This window comes from Pan troglodytes, chromosome 2, assembly GCF_028858775.2.
Source record: "Pan troglodytes isolate AG18354 chromosome 2, NHGRI_mPanTro3-v2.0_pri, whole genome shotgun sequence".
NCBI lineage: Eukaryota > Metazoa > Chordata > Mammalia > Primates > Hominidae > Pan > Pan troglodytes.
This window is the reverse complement of record NC_086015.1, coordinates 185662177-185687062: the sequence shown is the minus strand read 5'-3', so window position 1 is coordinate 185687062 and position 24886 is coordinate 185662177. Positions and strand designations below refer to the sequence as shown.

The following is a 24886-nucleotide window of genomic DNA, read 5'->3' as shown; positions in this document are numbered from 1 at the left end:
ATGAGAAAAATGTTATAAATTGTGAATTGTTATACATATGTCAGGAATTTGGTAGCTCCCTGCCATTCTCCCTTTTGAGGTCACCCCATGAAGAAACCTTTCTCTAACTTCCTGATCATTCTTCTCCTACTAGGTAGGCACTTCTCCGTTGACATTCACATTATCCTATGCATAGCACTGTCACTAAGCTCATCACATTGCATTATGATAAGCTGTTATTATGTCTTCCTCACTGGACTGTAGGCCTGGGAATTACCCATGTGATGTCTTCATGCCTAGCATAGCTGTGCCTGATGCAAAGCAGATACTTGGTAAGTATTTGTGGCCTTAACAATCAAACAAATAAGTGAACTTTTGGATCTTAATTCTTAAGTGGAACTCTGTTATAGAGATTGGAAAATCTTTTCTGCTAAAGGCTTTTTTAAAATTTTAATTTAAATAAGCCTGGGAAGACTGACTGCTACCTATGCCACTTGGAGTGTCATGATGTACATCAGTTTATTAATTACTTTGAAATATTTTTACTGTAAAATTTGTCCAACTTTGTTTAATCGAGCTATACTAGATTCTGACCACAAAGTCATGTTAAGAAACACCTAGTAATATACTTGAGCAAATGCTGCTTTAAAAGTTAAATAAAAATATGAAATAAAATAAAATAAAATAAAATGTGTCACAAAGTACAATTAATACCAGATGAGTGCTAGACTCTATATGGCACCAATTTGAAAAGGAGAAAGATTAATATGGAATGAGCTGCAAAATCTTTTTGAAGGAAAATGGAAGCTTGAAAGATAGATTGAATCTGGCTGGGTGGGAGGTAAGGAAGCACTATGGTTTTTCATCTTTTTCTCCTTCTACCACCTGATAGGACACACTCCAATGAACAGTAGTGCCTTACTATGGGGTGAGGGTTTTGAGTTGGGGGAAGAAGTTGTGAGTAGACTAAAAATGCTCTTCACTTTCTGAAGAGCTTCCATTGCAGCTGTGCGTTATTGGAGATTCACCACTTTGAGGATTTTAATCATGGCAGAGGGAAAAGAATATGCTGTCTAGCTTTTCTCCTTAACTTCCACAAGTTACCATGAGTGCAGGTAATTTCACTTCCATGATTAACCAAATTGTCAATTTTAAGAGCCTGCGAGGCTTGCAGGCTTTCAAAATGGGCATATTTTCACTGGGACTGATGAGCATGTCCAATGTCCCTGGCTTGGGTCCCTTTTAAACTCTGTTTTTGACCAAAAGTTGTATACTTTCTAAAAAAGAATCAAGTCTACCATAGCTCAAATTCCCCAGTTACTCAAATAATTCCTTGTAAACAGGAATGTGCTGAGTTATTTTAGCTATATGCTCCCTCTCTTGAACTCTTGCCTCTCTTCTTGTGATTCATTTATATTTTCAGACCCCAAACAATGATTTAGTTAATTTTCATGTCTTATTAATTCCCAAATTTGGCTTTCTTGTTGTGCCAAACAGTCTGTTTATTAATCCCAGGGATCCAGACTGAGAAAAATGGTTATATTTGAAATAGGTTTTATTTAATCAGAGAATGGTGGCATTTGGAGCCATTTTGGGGGAGGGAGCATAGTCCTAGTGAGTTTCACAATCTTCTTCCCATTCCTTCAGATTTCTGTTTAGGTTGCTGGGTAGAATAAATTTTCAATAAAAAAGAGAGAAGTGTTTTTAAGAGTCCAAAGAGAGAGCCCTACAAACACTTTCCCACTTTTCAATATGAATTATTTCCTTTTGATTTTTTCAAAGCAAGCAGAGACCAGGCCAAGCTTATTTGGAGGTCAGTCTGAAAATAGGTGAATCTGGATCTCTCTAACAACAACAAAAAAGGCCTTTTCTGGGGCACTCAAGCACATTGTTCACAGCAGACTGTGTGTGTTATTGTTCAGTGTGGATACAAACATATATGATAGGTCACATGTGCAAAGACCAAATCATGTTTATGTAGTGAAATAACTTATCCCTTACTGTGGAAATAGAAATCCCTGGAAGCAAAAATTCTTGGGAACAGAAATTGTGGTTTATACATGATCTGATCTGGGATGTGGGGCTTTTATTCTTTTTCTGTTTATTGTGTGTGTGTGGGTGTGTGTTTTGTTTCGTTTTAGTAAACCACAAAGGGTTTTACTGTAATACTGAGAATAGTCTGTGTATGTGCATTTATTTGTGTGAATGTGGGTATAAAAAAGCCTCATTTAGACTTTTTCTCACTTCTTTGGTAAAGGCTTCGTTGAAACAACTTCCTATAGTTTTCTTGGTGAGGACAGAAAACACAACTTCAAGCAAACGTTAGGGAGGAACTGCTTGAGCTCTCTAACAGCACACGCTTACAACTCACTTTAGAATGAAGTGTAGTGTGCAAACACCTAATTTTTACAAAACTGCTTGTATTCGGAGTTACTAATTACAAACCCTCATGCTCTCCCTTCTTTTTCTGTTCAAATCTGCAAGGTTATTTAATTGAAGTCCTATTTTGTGGGTGCAGATGCATGATGTGTTTGAATCATCAAACAGATTTAGTGTGTTTTGATTGTTGTGTGTGCCTCATTGCTATTCCCAGAATGTCGAGCGGAGCTTATGCTTCTCGGGAAGACTTGAAGCATGAAACAGTAAAAGAGTCCTTTCTTCTCCTCCCACCCCCTCGCCCCCCATTTTCGTTGAAACTTTGCCAATATCAGATCGCACTCTGTCTGTTGCTGCATTAAAATGAAGTCATTCCCTCCCACTTGCCCCCTTCCCTGCTGCCCTTCCCTTTGCTCTCCAGCCCCACAATTTTCTTCCTAAGTGGGGAAACTTGCTTGCTTGCTATGGAAGAACATCTTTAGTTTTATATTTTTTCTGTCTTTCTCTCCTTTCCATTTCCCTCTCCATTTCTCCCTCCTTCTTTGCGGTGGTTTTTGGATTGGGGGCTGTGAATGGGAAAGAGAAGGGGCCTGTTTTCCTTTCGAGGTGAAAACAGCCTTGGAACCGGCAGGTGCACGGCCCCGAAGCAGCTGCTTGTGACTTGCAAGCTCAAGCGTCTTACTTCCCCCTCCAAGCCAAGAGCACTTCATATAATCCTCTCATGCAATTCACACTGTAATTGCAGAAACCCCAACTGCTAGGGCTCATATTATTATTATTATTACAATTATTATTGTTGTTGTTTTTCACTGATAACAACATCTTCTGCAAACAGGAAACTGTCATGTTAATTAGTTTTTGTGTAAGATGAGTTGCTTCTCTGGAAGCAAGATTTTTTTTTTTTTTTTTTGCTCTGAGCCCTGTCCCCCGGCCCCCTCCAGCTCTAACCCCCTTGAAGGCCACTCAGGGAGTAGCACATGTGGAACTTTTATGTGGTTCTATAGGGCCTTTTATTACCCTGTGGGCCTCATCCTCTTCTTAAGAAAGAGGCCGGTGGTTAGGTGCTGGCAATGAAAATTATTTTCTTGAACACCAGCTTGTTTTCTCAAGGTTCTGCTTATTCCTTTGGTAATTATGAGACTAAAAGGTCTTTTTTCTTTTTTTTTGTTTTATCCATGAGTGCTTTAGACTATGGAACAATCATTTCATGGTTTTGAGGAAGAAAGGGAGAGCCATAAAATTATGGGGAGATTCTATTTTTTTCATGACATTAAAAATGCTTAGACAACTAGTAAAAAATACTTTTATTGCTGATTTTTAAAAATCTGATATTTTGAGAGCCAGAAAATATCTAAACTATTACTGCCGCCTGTGCTAATTTGTAATTTTCATCTACAACTTTGGCCTTTTTCATTATTTATCAAAATCCAGCTATTTGTAACCACTGTCATGATTTTTATCACAGCTACATGCTACAAATACCTAAACTGTTGTTTAAATAGTATTTTCTTTATACGGACTTTCCTTTTAAATATAATCTACTTGCAAAAGAAATTAATTGCTACAAAAATATCACATCTATAAATGGTACACAAATGCAATTTACCATAAAGACAAAGTAACTACAAAAATTAAATAAATGCAAGCAATTGCTGTTACATTATTTCGTGTTACAGGTGTTGTAAACTGTAGGAAAGGTATTTCGTGTTACAGGTGTTGTAAATTGTAGGAAAGGTGTTCAAGATGAGCACTGAGACTCTGTTCTTACCGTGATCAGAAGGACTGAAAGAGAACTGAAAAGAGAACGACGCTTTCACTTTGTGGACCAGTGGCATTTAATGCCATGCCAGTGTACCACTGCATACTGCTCTCCTCCTGGGGCATGTCCCCACGCAGTGCAGGTCCTGCACTTTGGGAAACATAGTCTACTGTGTTGTTTGTGGCTCAGGTGGCCAAAAGTCCACCATGAACATTTGGCTCTAGAATGGCTATTTATTTTTTAAAGTTGACTCATGATGTGTATGAACTATGTATTTCCAGTAAGAGAGAGACAAAAACAATTGCTCATACAGGAGAATTGGGGTCTAGTCATAGATTAGTCAAATACCGAGCATACCAAAGTTCTAAAAGAATATCAAGGGGAAACCGAGGAGAAACAAGTTCTAGGATCCAAATGGCAACAATGGGAACTAAAACTGGGAGTCAAAATGGGATCAAAAATCTGGAGAAAGTGAAATATAGTCAGAAATGGAGTGAGATGGATATTCCAGAAAAAAAAGCATTTGTGATCAGAGCTGAGATATCTGAGATTTTCATGTAGTAGCAGGTGATGTGCGAGAGAGAATGGCTGGGTAAAACACTGGGTAAAATCAGAGTAGAGAAAGAAGAGCAATTCTTAGCTAATTATTGTGAGTCATAAAACACAATGGCTGAGAACTCCTCAGCTCACCTCCATACACCCACACCCACACGCAATATAGAGGTAAAAGGGTTGGTAAACCTCACAGTTTTTCTTAATCATAAATAAAACATTTTCTAAATATTTATGTCCCCAAACCTTCCACAAGCCCATTGTGACTTCACTATGTAAATCTTTCCAGTCATTCTTAATGGTTATATGGTCTTTATCTCCCCATGACACTCCTCCCACCATGTTATTCAGCCTTCAGATGGAAGGGACAGCCTTGAAGATGCATAAATAAGCTAGAAAATGTTTCTTCAGTAGAAATTTCAGTAGAAACTTGGTAAAATGATCTCTTTACAACTTCCATGATTTTATTCTCCAGGACAATATGGCAGGATGGTGAGTGCTGATGTGTTTCTTTAGGCCTGTATCTGTTCTGTGGTTGGCTGGTTAATGGCAGTTTCTAAAGTTGATGAAGCTTATTATTATTATTATTATTATTATTATTATTATTATTATTATTTTGAGACGGAGTCTTGCTCTGTCATCCAGGCTGGAGTGCAGTGGCATGATCTCAGCTCACTGCAACCTCCGCCTCCTGGGTTCAAGCGATTCTCCTGCCTCAGCCTTCCGAGTAGCTGGGATTACAGGCACGCACCACCATGCCTGGCTAATTTGTGTATTTTTAAATAGAGACAGGGTTTCACCATGTTGGCCAGGCTGGTCTTGAACTCCTGACCTCAGGTGATCCGCCCTCCTTGGCCTCCCAAAGTGCTGGGATTATAGGGAGGAGCCACCACGCCCGGCCTGATGAAGCTTATTAAAGATAACTTTTATGATCAATGTGTCTGTTTATATTGGTAAGTGAAGATGATCCTAGCATTGTTCTAAGTACTCTGACAGATAGAAAAGAAACCTACTTAGGCTAGGCATGGTGGCTCAAGCCTGTAATCCCAGCACTTTGGGAGGCCGAGGTGGGTGGATAGCCTGAGGTCAGGAGTTCGAGACCAGCCTGACCAACATGGTGAAACCCCGACTCTACTAAATACAAAAAATCAGCCGGGTGTGGTGGTGCATGCCTGTAATCCCAGCTACTCGGGAGGCTGAGGCAGGAGAATCGCTTCGACCTGAGAGGTGGAGTTTGCAATGAGCTGAGATTGAGCCATTGCACTCCAGCCTGGCAACAAGAGCAAAACTCTGTCTCAAAAAGCAAACAAACAAACAAAAGAAACCTACTTAACAAATACTTAACTGAGGACTTACTATGTGAAAGGCTCTGTGGTGGGGGTACAAGCACGTAGTCTATTGCAATGATATTTAATGAAAACTCTGATAAGGGTAAGGACTGGAACTTCATAGAACACATGAGCAGGCCCCTAACCAAATCTTCTAAAGTCAGGACACGCTTCCACATAGGCTGAGAACTTAAGGCCAAAACAGGAATCAGTGAGGGGGAGTCTAAAGGGAGAAGTTCAGGGAAGGAGAGGACCCCTGAAGGCCTGGAGGTGAAGGTGTGTGGGGGGAGTTTCGGGAACTTTAAGTAGCTCACCATGGCTGCAGGTTGGGAGGTAGGTGGAGAGCAGAGGCAGAAACTGAAGCTGAAGAAGGACAGGACTTGAAGGCCACGTGAAGTAGTTTAGAGTTGATGCTGAGTGAAACAGAGAGCTAATGAAGGAGTTAAGAGAGCCGGACTGAAATCTGGGAAGAAAGGCTGCCCTGGAGAGGCGAGAGAGGAGGTGGAAATGTAGGTGATGGCACAGAGGGGAGGGTGAAGCATGATGAGGAATCTGACCAATTGAACCTGAGGGTGCTTGCAGGGTGGGTCACTCTGGGCCAGCTGGACAGGCAGTAACCTCGCAGTGATCTCCAGGGACCAATGGCAAAAGTGCAGGTCATCACCGTCTTAGCAGAGAGGACTGTCCTATAGGCTGAGCACCATGATATTGGCTTGGGGGTGAGATCATGCAGGGGAGTGGGGTAGGAAGTATGGAAGCCCTTTGGGTTTTGATCAAAGAGAGTATTTTTTGATCAAAGACAGTATTTTTTTGGGCAACATTTGGCTAAGTGAGCTGAGTTCTTTCCTATTATAAATGTCCAGTATGCTTCATGAATCTGTTTTACTTTGACAATGAGCCTGTAATGTTAAGGGGAGCATCAGTTCTCACCATCTGGTAATGGTATTAATAAAAGATAACATTAATGAGGTATGGTATCTCCTTTGGAGCAATCGCTGTGCTGAGCACTTGACATGTATTACCTCATTTTTCCTTCCCCAAACTCAATGAGGTCTTGTTATTATTATCTGTATTTTACAGATGAGAGTACTGAGGCTTAGAGAAGGTAAATAACACCATAACTACGTGACAGAGATAGGATTTCAACCGAGGGTTGATTCCAGAGCCTGAGCTAGAAACCAAACTGCTACAGTTAAGGATGTATTGGACACTGAGTCTAAGGATTAACTGTGTACAAATTAGACATTTTTAAAATGCACAAACACAGACAATTAAAAGTCTTTTGGTTTCTTTCTGCATCTTCCTCTTGGAATTTTGCTGCAGGAAAAAGGTTTGATTAATAAGGGTTATGACTACTTGTTTCAAATTAAACTTGGTTTTACTGAACATGCAAAAGCAACAGGAAATACAAGTAGGATTTTTTTTTCCAGGTTTTGATACTTAAACTTTTGGAGGATTAAATTTGTGAAAACAGTAAGTAGGCTTTTATTTTTACATTTCACATATGGAGGCCATGCACTTTCACAATCCTTAAACTGGAAAAGATTCACAGAGTTAATCTACCCGAATCATTTAGTAGCCATTCCCCTTACTGAAAAACAAAATGTGTCACCAGAATTGTTACAACATCCAAATAGTGAAAAGAGTTTACAGATCAAACGCCTAATCTAACTCCTTTATTTTACACACGAGGAAGCTGAGGACCAAAGCAGCTACAGGACTGACCTGCCCAAAACCACACAGTGAGTCTGCAGCCCGGCTTCGGACCAGAGTTTCTTCTGACAAGAGGCAAGCTCATTGATGGCCACACCCGCTCATCCTGGATAACAGTATTCCCCAGTGGAATTAACACGATGCATCTTCCTGGAGCATCATTTTTACTTTAAGATTTAAAAGCAAGCAAGCAAATTAAATAGTCATTTAAATCATATTTATATTAAGCCTAACATGGCCATATTGTAGAGCAAACCATCGGGATTTAATAAACAAAACAGGAAACTTCAAAGAAATGCTTTTTCTTGGAAAGAAGGCAGGGGAGCAAGAAAAGCGACTGCCTCAGCCTTTATCATGTGCGTCTCGTGGTTTAAATGTATTCTCTCTCCTTTAGAGATTTTCCAGAGGGCAAGTTTTTTTTGTTTTTGTTTTTGTTTTTTTTTGAGACACTCTGGGATCTGTTAGAAGTGTGACGGACAATAGTGAACTATCAATTAATAACATTGTTCATGATTATGCTGTTAAATAACTTTGAGAGATGTCAGAAACATGCCTTGCAGTTTCCATTAATGTATAATTTAAAATTGTCTAAATACATGTTAACAGATCCTTTAATACAATAGATTTTAACTTTTTATCTTAGAAATTTATTTTTTGAGCTAATATTAATAGATAATGTACTCGATTAGTAGTGTGTCACACGAATGAATGCATTTTGCATTCATTCAAGGTTATCTTTAAAATGATGTGAGTAATCTGTTTCATGCCCACAAGTACTATGAATGCTAACACTTCATTCTTAACTCATCTAGTTGTCATTAGGTACAGCAGCTGATACAATCTTCCATTAGACAGTCTCAGAACTGTGGGTGGTCCTGGAAACTATACCATATGAACTATAATACACAATAGAGTGAGTTGGGGATTTTTTTTAGCTTTAATTCTGAATCATGAAGCTCCTATTGGTTGAAATTGAGCAAAATAATAAAAAGGATCTTACTCTAGCATCAACTATACTGATGTGTTAGAGCAGAGTTCCTTATATCCTCTTTGCTACTTAAAGAATTTAAATTTGCCACAGTTATTTATTTATTTTTTTCAATTTAAATTGTTTATTTACCTAGCTAAAGGACCTGAAATAGCAGTGCTAGCAAACAGGGTGCACAGTTGACTGTTCACATTTTTAAAAAGCTAAATGCTCATAAAATAAGATATTGAAGAGAAAACAATAATGCATTTTAACTATGCTTTTGATTGAACCAGCACTGAGTACATGTCACTGGGACATTTTGGAAGTAAACCATGCAATTCACATCAATACCAAATTGGCTGTGCTCACTGTGGAGTTATTATAAAGGGAGTTAACTCATAATGTTTGGAAACTCGATGTCACTTTAAAGGTCTGAAACTTCAGTGTTATATATTTTTTTAAATTTCTTTATAAAAATACCTTTAAGTGCCTTAGATGTAATAAACACTCAGTAAGTAGCTATTGATTTAATTTCCACCAGAAGCATACTGCATTGGAAGTCAGAATAGAAGTAAAATGCAAAGCAAATTATCAACTTGATATTTACTAGGTGGGTATGGAAGCAAGTGATATGTATGGTTTTGGCAATTCAAGAAAGATATATCTGCCCACAGAACTCTACACAAGTAATCATTTGCTAATCTCAAGAGAAATATTCTTTAAAAAACAAATCCTTTTGTGTATGCTTATGAAGATTAAAAAATCTTTCAAAACTTCATTGAAATGACAAGCAAACTATCTTTCATTTCTGTAAATGAGCTACAAATGTATGATTTTACAATTAGAAAAATATTTAAATGAGAAATCTGCAACCACAAAGAAGTTTAGACTGAAACAGTGCTACTTTTTTTTTTCTGGCATAGATGATCCCCTAGTCTTTTTCGCCATAGTCTGGAGTCCTTGTAAAGAAACCACACACAAGTTATTCTCTGGGCAGAAGCATTTTAGCTTCCAACTTTAATCTTTTTGTTCAACAGGCAGATAGTTTAAAAAGTTTTCTCTCCCATCTTACTTTGTTTCTTAAAATCCTTCACATCTTAAAAGGATAAAATTATAGTGCTGTTCATTTTGTACCTTCCATCCTACCTGCTAAATTGGTTTTGTTTTTTAATAACCTAGGCCTAATTATTAAAAACTCAGTTGCTCTCCTTCCTTTCCCTCTCTCTCTCTCTCTGTCTGTCCCTCTCTTCTTCCTTTCTTCCTTCCTCCTTCTCCAAGTCCCTCTTGTCCTCCCCACTCCCCCCTTGTCCCCTTTAGAAGCCCCTGGGATGACACTGTTCATTGATGCATCTCCCTCATTAGCATTGCTGCAGCTTGGCTCAGTGGTTTCAGAGGCAATCCGTCATGAGAAAACTGAAGAATGTGCCCCATTTGCATGATTCTGTGCCAGAATGCAACTTTTTCTCAGCTGTTCTTTGTGTAATTTCCCCTTGAGCGTTCAACTTTCCCATGAAGTCCTAGAAATCATATTACAGATTTCCAACCCAATTGAAATGCTTTACAGATTAGTTTTACATACTTGCTTCCTTCCCCCCAAAACTTCATAGTTCTTCATAAACAGAGCAAATTAGTACATAAAAAACAGGTTTAGCCTTTTATTGTTTGAAGTGTAGGGCACATTAAATGAATAATTTTGCTTTGAAAAGGCAGGGGTTCATATTATATGTGCAAATATATATTTATTACACTTGTCCAAATGAGGTCACAACACTACTAAATACTTAGGCAATTTCTGCTTTCTAGTCACTTAGTGCCACTTGCAAACCACATTTTGTAACCCACCATGGAACTCAGAGCAAAACATAGCAAAAAGGTGGATGAAATGCTCACTGTTTCTTTAATAAGGAGAGCTTCCCACGTAAGTCAAGATCTGTTTTGCAGTTCTTGGGTGAACCCATTTTAATAAAAGAATGAATTCATAGCTAACTAGCTGCTAATTAAATAAGCATTCTGACGCATTTTTTTTCTAGATAGAAAATGACAACTAAAACAACTGTGAGATATGCAATCTGTTACCAAGATTTCCGTTTTCTAGAAATTAAGATAAATGTAATATGGCATATACACAAAACACTACATTCCAGAAGAGAAAACATTCCATTAAAGAATGTTTATCACATTACATTTGAATTAACAAGAAGAACCCAACTTATTTACACACACACACACAAACACACACACACTCCATAGCCCTTTTTAACGATGTTATTCTTCTCAGTATTATTATATACAAATCGATAGAGTCTTTTTATTCCCTTTTGACTTTTGGGTGCAGTCAGTAGTAAGAACAAACCATTTCTTCTTATTCTCATTCTAAACTCTGTAGAATAAATTATTTAAAAAATTACTTTTTGACCATTGGTTGGAAAGTAACCATAAAATAGCGAAGATATTCTAAAAGTGTTTTAATTATAACTACTTAAAATTTTAAATGACTTCATAATCTTTGGGAAGGAGAAGATGAATTTAGAATGAGAAGGGCTGAAAAGACCAAACTTAAAACCTACTGAGTATCAAACAGAATTAAAATAACTTAAAGATAATTCCCTGTACTAACAGAAAAAAAAAAAGCTCTTAAAATACAAAAATTTGGTCGTCGAAGAGCCGCTCACACGGTGATTAGAATTAGGTTGCAGAAGATTTCATTAATTATAGGTGACTGATTTTCCCTGGGCAGACAGCTCAGGTCTCCCGGCCCCCTCCGTCCACCCCCTCCCCAGCTCATCTCAAACTGTTGTCTAACCTTTCCCTTAATCCATCTCATCTTGAGCTGATGGGAACTGCTTTCATTCTACCTCTTGTGGAGGTAATGAAACAATCTTCTTATTCACTTGGTTCCTCTGAGCCGGTGACATGCAACAACAACAAAAAAAAGCGAGCGCCCTGATTAATGGCTGCTAATTAGCAATGTTAATGACCAGGTGTCCGAGAGTACGGCCAGCTCCTCTCAGCATGGAGTGATCGCTCAATGAGGGCCCTGCAAATCCATTCCCAGTGACCCTTCCCCTCAGCTGCCAGTAATGAAGCCCGCTTGCTCGTTACTCCCGGGAGAGGCGCAGGAGGAGACCTGGGCCTGGGACCCAAACCCTTGCCTGGGGTCTAGTCGGTCTTCCATTAATTAAGGTTAGCATTTCTGGCCCCCCAAAAGCTCAAAGGTAGAGGAGTGAAGAACAGGGAGATGTACTCAAACCCTCTTTTGTCCAGAGGAGATTCTTTTTCTAAATAGAGCCAGTAATTAATTTTAACGGTTTACATGTACATCTGTAATTTTGACTACGTGCTAGCTATACATATCATCTTCTCAATCAGATTCTTTTATTATCCCGAGATGATTCACATGGGTGAAGCAAATCTCATATTAACTTTCAAATACAACTTTTTATCTGTGAGGTTTACGTGCTTATTTTTTACCATTCAGCACAGATTACCTAATGACAGCAGAAACTCGGTGCGCCTAGAGGCGTGCTTAAAAAAATAATAGTAATCTTTGAAAATAATTTTTCTAGTTAGAAGGTAGGTTAAGTATGTAAGTGCTCTTATCTCTCATATTGGAGTAAGGGAATTATAATAACTTTTAAAACAAAACAACAAAACAAAAACAAGCTTTTCACAGAGCTTTATAGAGAATCAGCTCTATAAAGACCTGAAGAATTATTTTACTAATTAGAGTTGGTTCCTTTTTGGAATGCTGACCAGAAAATTGAAAAGTGACAGGACTGAAGTCTTTGTAGATAACTAACCATTAATTGTATTTGCCAATTTGTGACAGGCTGATTCTGTCTGAGTTTACACAATCATTTACTTTCCCCTCACTGGAGAATGGCCTTGTACTTCCTCCAAGCAAAGGGAGTGGGGATTCAGTTTGGAAGAAACAAACTGAAATGGAAGAAAGTATGCTATACCATTGTTTTTGTTTTAGCACATTCTTTCTTTTTAATGTATATGTCTCAGGTTGGGATAATACCTTGGCGGATTTAGAAATACTATATATATACACTATATATATATATATATGCACACACATATATATCTTACTTGCTGAAAGGTCGTATGTTTGATATCATTGTGATAAGTTTCTGTTAATGACTTTTTGATACATGTGTAATTTATTTTGGTAGAATGTGTTATTGTAAAAATTACCAACTATTCGTAGGTGATGAAATACCACCCATAACTGCACTTAATAGCAGAGTTTGAAAAATTGTGGTTACTACTTTGCTCTGGGCTAATAGGTCCGAGTAAAATTTGACAAGAAAAGCTTCAGAGCTTTACTTCCAAGTGTGGACAGGTCAAGCAATATCATCTCCTAGACCACAGAGGAGGAAGAGGCTGCCTAGATAGGCGTCTGGCTCCTCTTTCATTGGAGCCCACCTTCTGTTGCAGTAATATTTGATGTAGATTTCTGGGGAGAGGGATACAATTTTTCTCCCCATCATTAAATGATTTAGTACATTTTCTTTGTAGGAAATTTAGAAAACATTGAAAAGCATATGCATACATGTTCACATGTATTCACACATGCACACACAGCACCCACAATCCTAAACAGAACTATATCCATCGCCAACATGTTGTCATATATTCTAGCTACCTTTTTTTGTGCATACATATGTTTTTGCTTTTAACCGAAATTGTATCATACTGCAGATAATACTTTATAAATTGCTTTATAAAGTTAACAATCCGACCATAACTTCTCATGAAATATTCTTCTACAATAGCATATTATGGCAGCCTCTACTAAGAGCCATGAGTCTCCATTGACCATGAATCGTTAATGACGATTTCTAGAGTGACTACAGAGCCACATTACTGTGATGGCCCCAGTGCTAAAGGGAAGGACACAGGCTCCATCCTGGCCAGTTCCTCCCTACCCAGTGAACTTTGAGAGTTTGTAGAGGATTGAGTCATATCCCTCCATTAGCTTAGATCCTGCTTCTTTCTCTTCTTTCTACAGTCTCCAGACCAGTGCCAAGGAGCCAAAGAGAAGAAATGAGAATAACCAAGGTATGCTGTGTCTAATTAATTAACTATTAGCAAACAAAGGACCAAACAATGTGACTGTAAGCTTCATGACAGCAGGGAGTTTGTATATCTTTTCACCTGTGTATCGGCAGTACCTAGCACCATACCTGGCACATTGTAGATAATATATATTTGTGGAATAAATGAATGAATGAACAATTAAAAAATACATTTGACTGTTTTCTAGTTTGCATTTTCTTGAGTGGCAGAGAGAGTAATGGACTTTTAGTTAGTGCCCTTGGAATGCCCGCAGGGACGTATCTCCAGAAGGAACTCATTCTCTTGCATGTTGCATTGGAAGTAGCACACATGAGCAGATACATGGTTTTATACTTCTAGCCAGAATGCATGAAAACCCTGAGATCGATCTGTCTTCTGCTCCTGTGTGGCTAGTCCTGCCTGCTCCTCAATTTGGTCAAAAGAGAAAAACAAAAACAAAAACAAACAAACAAACAAACAAACAAAATTTTGAGTCCCAAGGTCCTTAATTTGATCTTGCAATTAACGTGCATTATAAATTAAATCTGGCAATTTAAATAATTAAATATTTTACTTATCTCTTTTTTCCTTTTTTATAGGTTTATGAAACCTATATAAAAACCTGTGAAACCTACACCGTCTGTGGATGGAATGTGTACTACTCTAGGAAATGAATAAATACGTTATCAATAGCAGGGGAATCAGTTGAACTTAACGTGACTCAAAGTTAGGAAGTGTGGGGTTAAAAAAATGTAGGGTTCATTGGATTTTTTCTTTCCTTTTTAAATTTAAAAACTTCAAGTTACCCTGGGAAAAATGACCAAGAAATAGTAGAAAATAACCACTTTGCTTCAAAAGATGTTTTGCAGCAATTAGCCAAAGAAGAAGCCGTATCCTCTGCAAGACATCCTACTCTGTTGTGTGCAGTAGGGATGGCTGTTCCTTGACCCCTCTCACTCACCTACCTCTGGCGCTTTGTTCAGGGGGCAGAGGCAGAGCGAGACCCTTTTGGTAAATTTATCCTGTTGGAATAGCAAATGGAGAATGCTGTAATGCATTCACCCTTTCCTCTATCCATCCATCAATCATTGTATTAATCAATCAATTGAAAAGCCTGTTTAAGCATCTCTCTACAGCCTATTATCCACACTGAGTCAAAGAAACATGGCTTCTATGCTTTGCAGTTTGTAGTTTAAGAGAAAACAACAATGGAGGTAGGCACGGAGGATAAATAGACAACAGGTAAAACACTGAACAAGTATGTGAAATGAAAAGAATGATAATATTAACATTGTCAATCAATTAACAGGTAGTTATGCTGTGGTAATTACATGCTCAGCACTGGGTTTGGGTGTTCTCCAAGTTAAATAGCTAAAAATCGGAAGAATTTTTTTTTTTATTAATTACAGTTTTAAGTTGAGAAACTAAAGAAGTTTACTTTCCACTCTGCATAAAGCCTTGTGGAGGCAATAGGATGGGAATGAAAGGAGGTTGTGTGTTCCCACTTTGGTACTTGTTGAAAAGAATAAAATAGCTATGATGGGAGAGTGAACAAGTGATGGTTGAGACACTTGGATAACCTTAAAATCACAAAAGTGCAGAGTTGGAATGGGCCTGAAAAATCATTTTTTCAATGCTTCCCACGGTACCTAAAAATTGAGGCAAATTCAGAGGTTTGTTTTGTGAATAAGATGTTGGTCAAGTAGGCATGAGAGGAGCCTGCTAAGGGACACAGAAGGAGACACAGGAAGTGAGGCCTTCCTTGGATGTCATCCTGACCCCGAAGAGGCCTCCAAAGCTGCTCCAAAGGGTCTTGTTCCTTATTTGTAGCCCATTTAAGAAGGCCCTAGAGGAGAATAGGGTTGATGTAATCAAAACCCATAGTGAGATGATCTCTTCAGTAACAACAATAAGAGACTGGAATTCAGTGAAGAAATTGTATTAATCCAGGCAAATGGTGCCCAAAGCCTGTATTTTGGATGTTTCACTCCTCTAATTTATGCATCAGGAGAAAACAAAATCCTTATTACCTGCTTAGGACTACTAAATTCCAAATCTTAATCAAAGTTTGCTGACGTTGATATCCCAGCTTAATATATAATTAACCCATTTTTGAAATCTGGATAAAAGGTAAAGTGAATACTTTTGGACAGACTGGGCTAGCTGTGGAAACTAAACCGAATGATCATAATATCATTTCAAAATATCTAAGGAGTGAAGAAATCAAATCTTTGTTGACTATCAACCCATAGTAGTCACTGTGCTAAGCGCTCCAACGTTGCCTAATTAATCCTTATCATCCTCAAAATAAAGTAGTATTATCCACAGATTACAGACTCGGAGGCTTAAAAAGTCAAGTAACTGGACCCAAATCCCACACAAAGTCACTGAGTGATAAGGAGTGGGTGACAACAAGCCACTGCTTTGCCACAGCACCATGCTGTCTCACATAATTTGGACATGTTTTTTCTTTTAGGGATAGATTATCTCAGAGTTGGGTGAAATCAATATTTCTCACCCATGCAGTCCCCCAACCCCCAATTCACTGGGCATACAGGTTATAATGGTTGGGTGGATGTGTGGTTCTTCCTGTTTTTGGTACAATCATGACATATCATTTGGATATAGTTGTGGATATCCAGAAAGTCTTTATGCTCAGGATCTGGTAAGAAGCCAAGTTGGCTAAAATTTTTGAAGCATCAAAAAGAAGTTTTTCTTACCAGAGAGGATAAAACTCCAGAAAAGTACTGAGGCTGCTGATAAAGCATCTTAGACCCCCATCCTGCCCTTCTGTAATCAAGTTCCAATTTTAGGGGTGCTAATGTGTCAATCTGTACTCCTAACGTTTTTCACCGTAGACCTGGGATTATGATTTACTGCTCACATTTGTCCTGAGGTTGTGTCTCGCAGACCCCTATGACCATGTTCTTGAAGACTTTGGAAGAGACTGCACTTCTCTTTCCATGATACATGAACATTTCTTCTACCATCTTTAAAAAACGTAATTGCGAGGGGTTTTCAGTGTAAAGAGGATCTCCTGGAAGTCCCCAACTATTTGAGATTGGTTCCATATAATGAAGATATTGATGCCAGATCACAAGGTGATTGGAACAGAAGCTCTCAATGATTGCTTTTTGATGAGCAAGCAACAAGAAGCTGCTGGATCGTAGCGCACCATCTGGGGGAGCTTGTACATATGAGCTCTCCATGACCATGGCTGCTGGGGACCCCACATGCAGCTCTAGGAGTGTGAGAGTGTCCTGAGGATTCTCTTAGTTTCTTGCTGTTTGAGAGACACTCAGACATTTTCAGGGGTCTCTGACAAAAAGCAACATCATATTTCCACTCAAGACTGAAAGTTACAGTGGAGCAAGTGAAAACCTTGAGGGGGTAGTGCTTTTAATTTTGAAATCTAAAAAGAGCTAAAAGGTTCTTTCTGCTGTGTGTCTGGCCATTCTAAGAGCCATTCTGCCCAAATAATACCAATTTAACGGAGGGTAGGGAGATGGGAAAACTAATAGAAACTGCGCTAAACTAGGATCTTTATAATGATTGCATTTTTCCTAGGTGAGAGGTATTATTCTTTCTATTTTACATATTAAGAAACTGAGGCTCTGGAAAATGAGATGTCACAGAGTTGGTAAGGGGTAGAGCCACGTATTCAAGTCTTGGTGTGACTGCGAAATCCTCCGTAACAGTGCTGTTCAATGTGATAATTATTAGCCATTATAGCCCTTTTTATTAAAATTAAAATTAAATTTAATAAAATATTCAATTCCTTAGTCAAACTTCAGGTGCTCATTAACTGCATGTGGCTGGTGACTAGTATTGAACAATGTAGATATAGAATATTTCCTCCATCAAAGAAAGCTCTGTTGGACAGTGCCTCTCTATAACCATGCTGAGAACTTTCTTTGGCAGAAGTATTTGTGGAAAATAACAGTAGTGAAACTCTTCTGCTATGTTAGTGAAGAATGGTGGAGGTAAAGGGAAAGACTGATGTACTTGGAAAATCTTTAACAAAGTAGTTTAGTTGTAGACACATAGTATTAACTAAGCCAATGGCAACGATAATAGTAATATCTAATTGTTCACTGCTTCTTATATGGTAGGTACTATTCTTAACTTTGTGCATATGAACTTATTTAATCCTCACAGCAATCCTACAAAGTAGATGCCATATGATCTCCATTTTATAGATGAGGAAACTGAGGCACAGTGAAGTCAAGCAACTTCCTAAGGTTATCCAGATAAAGGAAAGTAAACCAGGATTGCAACCCAGATAGTCTGGCTTCAGATACCGGATGCATAAACATTATGTCATACAAGAATGTTTTACAGGCGTACATAGGGGAAAGTTTTGAGAGTAAGTTGTTGGTTAGAAATGGAGGTATAAAAAGCAATGCATTGTTTTTTAAAAACGGAATAACCTGAAAACCAAGCAATACTTCCTCTTGCATGCTGTCTGTGTGCATGTGTGCACAGTATGTTAAGTACATATTACATATAATTTTATATATATAAAATACATATTTTAAGTACATATATACACATACATACAAAATTTGTGTTTGTGTGTGTGTATGCATAGCAGCTTATGAGACCAAGTCAGATACAGTGTTGTTAATGGGAAGTAAATAAGATAAAAGGAGAGGATATTGTAATTGGAAAGCAACAACTATTATATAATTATTGGTAAAATTTATTTTCTCTGCCTGCTTCAACCATAAGTAAAGGAGAAAAATATTGGTTAAGATGAAACCCAAATGAACTAATCTCATTGTTTTTGTAAATTTTCCAGTTTGCAAAGTAGGTTTAAAAGTTTTGCAAATGTTTCAGGAAAATTTTGGAAGAAGGACTTCAGGTTTGACTTGAACGATCAGAATTTAAATTCCTGTTATCTGTGTGTAAGGTGTGCACTTGGAAGTTAAGAATTCTTTTGTATCTACTTAGCTAATTTAGCATTCCCAAATGATGTTCATTTGCCCATCCATCTTAGTTTTATCCTCACCGTTATCTTTACAAAGGATGATAATTTTTCACAACAAGTACCACGTGTGTGTTGGGGCCATTGCCATTTCAAGTGTTAAGAGTGGTTCTAGGCTCGGTGTGGCGGCTCACACCTGTAACCCCAGAACTTTGGGAGGCCGAGGCAGGTGGATCATTTGAGGTCAGACGTTTGAGACCAGCCTGGCCAATGTGTTGAAACCCCATTTCTACTAAAAAAAAATAAAATAAAATAAATTAGCCAGGAGTGGTGGCACACACTTGTAATCCCGGCTACTGGGGAGGTTGAGGCATAAGAATCGCTTGAACCTGGGAGGTAGAGATTGCAGTGAGCAGAGATTGCACCACTGCTGTCAGCCTGGGTGACAGAGCAAAACTCTGGCTCACTAAAAAAAAAAAAAAAAAAAAAGAGTGTGGTTTTATTGATATCATACTTGTTGGGTGGGTTAGTCCTGTGGATATAGCTTTTATTTTAAGTAAATACAGAAGTACTTAGAAAGTGCTAGCACTTATGCTTGTAATTTTTCAATTAGGAACAATAATATGTAAAACTAAATTAAATTTTCATCATTAACAAAGTCCTTTAGTTCTCAGGTGGAAACAATTTAAAACTCAGTTTATTTTGTAACATTTTTGCTGATGAGTAGTTTTTTTTTTAAGTATGGGAAACATGGCTTTTTTTTAAAAATAGAAATACAACTAGTATTTTAAGTTCTGTTTAGTATAACTTTCTAAATTAAGATACTACCCATGAAAACAAAAGTCTCATTACCTTTCTGGTGACATCTAAGAGTCACCTTAACAAATTGGCATGTGATATCAGACTATGTTACTATGACCATATATGAAAAATTCTCTTAACTTTGTAATGGTTATAATCTTACCTGTCTTCCCTATCACTATACCCATTTAAAATACTTATTTTAAACCAAATGAAAAATCTTTATTATAGAGTGTTACAGAATGGAGGATTTTTAAAAGAATTATTCATAAAATTATCCATTTTTTTCTCAAGAAGATAAAGTGCACTGACTATTACGTACAGGAATTGGTGACTTGAATTTTATCTTTTTGAGCTGTAATTTCAATGTTGGAAACAACTTTAGAGATCATCTAACCCTTCCCTCTTAGAAGCTTTAGTAGACCGACCCCAACTCTGCACACAGCTAAGACTTGAGCCTGGATTTTCTCTCTAGGAGTCATTAACCAACCAAAGCTCACCATTTTTTGTTCACTTTTTGATCAGATCTTGGACACATCAAATCTTGATTTAATAAACATTTAAACCACTTGAGAAATGGATTGCTGTTTTGCTTTGCTTAGCTGCTGCAATCAAATATGTACTAAGTCTCCTGTGCACATGATCCACGCAGCACTGTGCCGAGTCTATGAAACCACAGAACTGGAAGGGACCTTTGAGATTATCTAGTTCAATTGCCTTGGCTTTCAGATGGAGAAAATGAGAAGTGAACGGGTGTCACAGGGCCACACAGCTAGCCAGCATCAGATCTGTGCCCCTATTCCAGATGGCCTGACCTCGAGTCTGGTCCTCCTATTACTATGCTATTTCCAGTGCAGTGTACAGTTCCGAGGGTATAGTCAGGTGTTCAAACAAGGATCCAAACATTGCTGAGGCCTATTGACTTTTGTTCCTGTTGCCTTATGGGTGGTTGGGACATTGACAAAGCATAAATATTTGCCAAAGAATCATGAATAAGCTCAGCTGGGAATCAACTTTGATATGCAAATGACAGAGGTGGTTATAAACATGAAAAAAAAGTTTTTTTTTTTAAATTAAAAAAAAATAAGTGGTAAAGCACACGGGGTCAGGCAAGCCATTTAAGAAAATGGCCTTCTCCATGGCATCTCATTGCTCTGGGAATATTGCAGTGGAATGGGAGCTTTGATAATCTCTGTGAAGAATAATGGCAAGGGGAAAGAAGGCTGCTTGTCGACAGTAACCTACAGACAAATGAAAACCCGGGCTGTGTCCTGAGAGTTTTAGGTAATCCAGGCTCATAATTTGATTTGAGAAGAGCTACTCCAGGCTACTGTGTAATTATAGAAGCATTCACTCGGCTGGCTCCTGTTCGCCTCATCACGTTCTACTTCATTGCCCTTTATACTAAAGCCCCTGTTGATGAGAGGGCGGAAACAGTAAGTACAAATAAAGCAATTAGCAGGTGGGGAATGCTACCACTGTTTAAGGATAACATACAATCTTTATTGGTACTTATTAAGTAGAAGTCTAGAGCTTAGAGACAAAGGGAAATATCACAAGCCACAAAAATGAAAAGGAGTGTGGGAACAAAAAGAGAATGGGGAAAAATTATACCAACGTTATCTACTTCATATTTCACAAATCTTGTCCCAGAGGCTGGTTTAAAAAATACTATTAAACCTCCAGTTTATTTATATTATAGTGAGTTACGTTCTCAACTAAAATTCACCTTGTAGTTTTCTTCCTTCTTCGGACCTACTCTTTTATGATGTGAATTAACTTGAAAAACATTTTAAACAGTTACTGTGTTCCATTGAGTTTTGAATCTGGGTTGTAGTTAAATCCGCCAGCAGGGGGAGTTAGGATAATTAACAAATCTTGGCAGGTCCTGACATTTAGAACATAGATTCATAGGCACTGTTGGCAGCACTGAAAATGCCCACTGTAGATAAGGATTATAATGGGCAAAAGGAGGAAAGCAAGAGGATTTCAAGTGTTCTTGAAATCCCAGCACAGGATATTGAAGATGGACAAGAAAATAGGGCAGAGGCTTTCTACCTCCATTTGCAGAGTAATCCACGCACTCTGATTCTTGGTTTACTTATCTGAAAGCAGGGATAGTATAACTCTGTTCATCCAGAATGCTATAATTCTCATATATTGGCAGATAGCATTGCTCTTCATGCTCTAGCCTTATTTCTTCTGCCTGAGCACCAAGGTGGGAGTATAAATAATTGCTGTGCTTCTCAGAGCAGCCACAAGAAGATGTCGCTTGCATCTGATTTGGGCCTAGTGCCTTTGTCCTTGCACACCTTATTAATTAAAGCTCTGCTGTCAACTTCAGCTACCTAAACAGGATACAGTCTCCAATTTGAATAGATTTCCAAGCAGTCAACTTGAAAGAAAGGTATGGGAGTTTGCAGAAAAATCAATATGTTTTTCCTTTGCCTTAGTAGCAGGAGGGTACTTTGGGCAGAGACGCGTACAGATACCTAGAAAGATAAAGTTTTACACTGGCAGTAGAAATTAATATTGCAAAATTAAATCTTTATCTTCACCCTAAAAAACTTAGCTTCTTTTAGGGAAAACTTCTGGTTCTCACTTCAGGTTTTACCCATTCCTTCTCTTTTTCATCCTCTATCACCTAGCAGCCACTTGAGGCAGACCCAGAGTGTCAAAAGTAAAATCTCTTGGACAATAATACTGAGAAAAATGTTTATTTCACCTTTGACCGAAATCACAGCACCTTCATAGGACATTATCCCAGTCAGATCAAATGTCTAAAGATGATCGTGACCAGGCCTTCCCAAGTATCATTCAAGGGAGGTGACTTATGTGGGCAAAGCAGGGAAGAACAGCTTCCAGAAGTATGCAAAATGCTTAGCACTTAGTGTTAACATCTTTGGTACCTTTTGATAGTGCTAGTAAATATATAAATATGCACATCACGAATTTTCTTTTGGAAAGTGTACATTATGTATTTAAAACAGATTTTATTTGAGGATCACCAATATGCTCATGAATTTTTATGATCCCAGTCCTATATGTCCAAAAACATTGAAATTCTCAAATGACAAATACTAAGCCATAATTTCATAAATATACAGAATTTTCATTTGTAGTCTCATTTCCATCATCATCCTCTTCATAATTGCCACTATCCACTGAATTTGTTTTAGTGCTTCATAGTTTTAAAGGTGTTTCATAGCCATGAACTTACTTAATCCTTAACAATCTGTGAATTTGACAGGTGATACAGTATGATTTTGCAAATAAAGAAACAGACACAGAGAAGCTCTGTGACCTACTTGGGGATGGCTCTGTTTGGGATAGTATTTAAGTGTCTAGGTCAGTTCGAATCGGGTCTCCATCTATTATCAAATGCAAGAAACTGGAAATAGTTTCAGTAACTATTCAGCTCTTGTGTATTATTAGTACTGAGTAAAAAAACAGAACAAAATATTCACACATACTCTTGTGCCTGGGAATCTTGGTAATTTAGAAATGTGGCAAGTGGTAGAACAGGATACAGATATAATTCACCTTTCTACCCCTCCCTTTCTCACCTCTGCGTCTTTCCTTTTGTGTCAGATTAAAAAATAAAGTAATGGGCAAACCTAGATGGTCGTGGTTGAGCAGAAAGACTTGTGATTGTAACTGCTTAAACCTGTGAACAAGACTTCAAAAATAATCCCTATAGATGCCTCTCTTCTCTAAGATCTCACCCCACTCTGGGGCACAAGAACTTGGTTGTACTTTTGGAAAGGCTGTCAAGAATTTTTCTGCTTTGGCAAACCCAGAGGTGCACCATTTCTGCTGCAGAGTTCATCTCCTCCAATGTAGACTCCTAGTAAATTATTTTTCATTACATATTGATACGTAGTTCGCCTTTGATCATTGCAATTTATATTTGATGACAAGGAACCTTTCCAAGAACATACTCATTGACAGTTTGAAGGGCTGAACAAATGTCTTTATTTTTATTTATTTATTTATTTATTTATTTATTTATTTATTTATTTTTGAGATGGAGTCTTACTCTGTAGCCCAGGCTGGAGTGCAATGGCGTAATCTCAGCTCACTCCAACCTCCGCCTCCCGGGTTCAAGCGATTCTCATGCCTCAACTTCTGGAGTAGCTGGGACTACAGGTGCATGCCAGCATGCCTGGCTAATTTTTGTATTTTTATTTATTTATTTTGAGGCAGAGTCTCACTCTGTCACCCAGGCTGGAGTGCAATGGCGAGATCTCAGCTCCCTGCAACCTCTGCCTCCTGGGTTCAAGCTATTCTCCTGCGTCAGCCTCTTGAGTAGCTGGGATTACAGGCGCGTGCCACCACGACTGGCTAATTTTTGTGCTTTTAGTAGAGACAGGGTTCCTCCATGTTGGCCAGGCTGGTCTCGAACTCCTGGCCTCAGGTAATCTGCCTGCCTCAGCCTTCCAAAGTGCTGGGATTACAGGCATTAGCCACCGCTCCTGGCCAAATGTCTTTATCTTTAAAACAAGCATTTCAGTCTACAGTATTTGTGAAGGACTGGGATTTGTTCTAGTTAGATTTGTTCTCATGGAGGACAGCATTGTTTTTATTGGCTTGTGAATGTGACTGGAGATAACTTGCAATCTACCTCATACATGGGTTCTGTAGTTCACAATGTCCCACCTGGATGACTTTTAGGCTTTGTTATCCTCATGGTAGCCTGCTACCTCTTTGGGCCTGGCCTGTAGGAAGCCTAAGTGAATCATCTCCTCACAGAATCAAGAGTAGACCATAAATGATGATGAATGCTTCCAGGTTGCCTGGAGCCACTGCACCTGATGCCATTTGAAACTCCCGCAGGAAATACTGGTCATCTTATTCCAAGTGTCCTTGAAGCCAGTGGCAAATTCCTCTTGTTCACTCAAAAAGCATGCTTCCTGTTGTTTTTGGGTGGTCTTCCCAATACCGAGACCTGAGAATGTTTAACAGAGAAAATAAAGAGCATATTTTAAATTCTCAAGTAAAATACTCTCTGATTGGTAGAACTTGGTTTTGATAGCATAGTGTGTGGAAATAGCATGGCTGTTTATTTACTATGAGCATTTTGTGACAAACAGGCCTGATTCAGGGTATGATAGCACCACCCTTCACTCTCTGAAGCAGCCAATTTCTACCAGCTGTTTAGGCCGGTTTCTGACTAAGCAAGTTGTTCCTTTTAGATCCTGTCTTCAAGGCAGTTTCTGATGGTAGACAGAGGACACATTTTTCTCTGCTCGTCCATATGTCAGTACAATCATTGGCTGCTCAGACACTCCAGGTTGGAGGTCTATATAAGTTACACTCACCAGCCTTTCTGAACCAGATGCCAAGGACACACCCCAACTGGCTTGTAAAAGCAGTACATCTAATCACATAAAGCCTCTATAATGTGGTTTTTTAAA

The 24886-nt window shown here is 38.4% G+C and overlaps 1 long non-coding RNA gene across 2 annotated transcripts; it reads left to right on the top strand.

The window, feature by feature from the left end:
* The first annotated feature begins 4982 nt into the window (after positions 1 to 4982).
* On the top strand, positions 4983 to 14375 carry LOC107970855 (uncharacterized). 2 transcript variants are annotated; one of them, XR_001713819.2, is made up of 5 exons: positions 4983 to 5158; positions 7425 to 7467; positions 7687 to 7782; positions 13695 to 13744; positions 14341 to 14375. It is a non-coding gene; the product is annotated as an uncharacterized LOC107970855 (long non-coding RNA). The 2 variants fall into 2 exon arrangements; XR_010155467.1 differs by lacking the exon at positions 7425 to 7467.
* The last annotated feature ends 10511 nt before the right edge of the window (positions 14376 to 24886 follow it).